This window comes from Meleagris gallopavo, chromosome 15 (assembly GCF_000146605.3).
Source record: "Meleagris gallopavo isolate NT-WF06-2002-E0010 breed Aviagen turkey brand Nicholas breeding stock chromosome 15, Turkey_5.1, whole genome shotgun sequence".
Classification (NCBI taxonomy): Eukaryota; Metazoa; Chordata; class Aves; order Galliformes; family Phasianidae; genus Meleagris; species Meleagris gallopavo.
The window spans coordinates 8,569,654-8,569,909 of NC_015025.2; positions in this window are offsets into that span (position 1 = coordinate 8,569,654).

Sequence of the window (256 nt, forward strand, 5' to 3'; positions counted from 1 at the left end):
GCCTAATATACCACTTGGCTGTGATGGCCAGTACAGGGTCAACAGACTGCAGAGTCATGCAATCCTTCCACGCAGGTTTGCTTCTAATTCTGGAGTCATGAATAGACACTAAGTTGTATAATTAAAGCCTTTAGCCTGGCCTGCAAGGTGTACTATGGAATCATTTTGAAATCCATATCATGTATAATGCCTAACCCTTAAACTTGTACATCAGTGTATCACAACTTACTGATATGCTTCCTTTCATTGGTTTTTT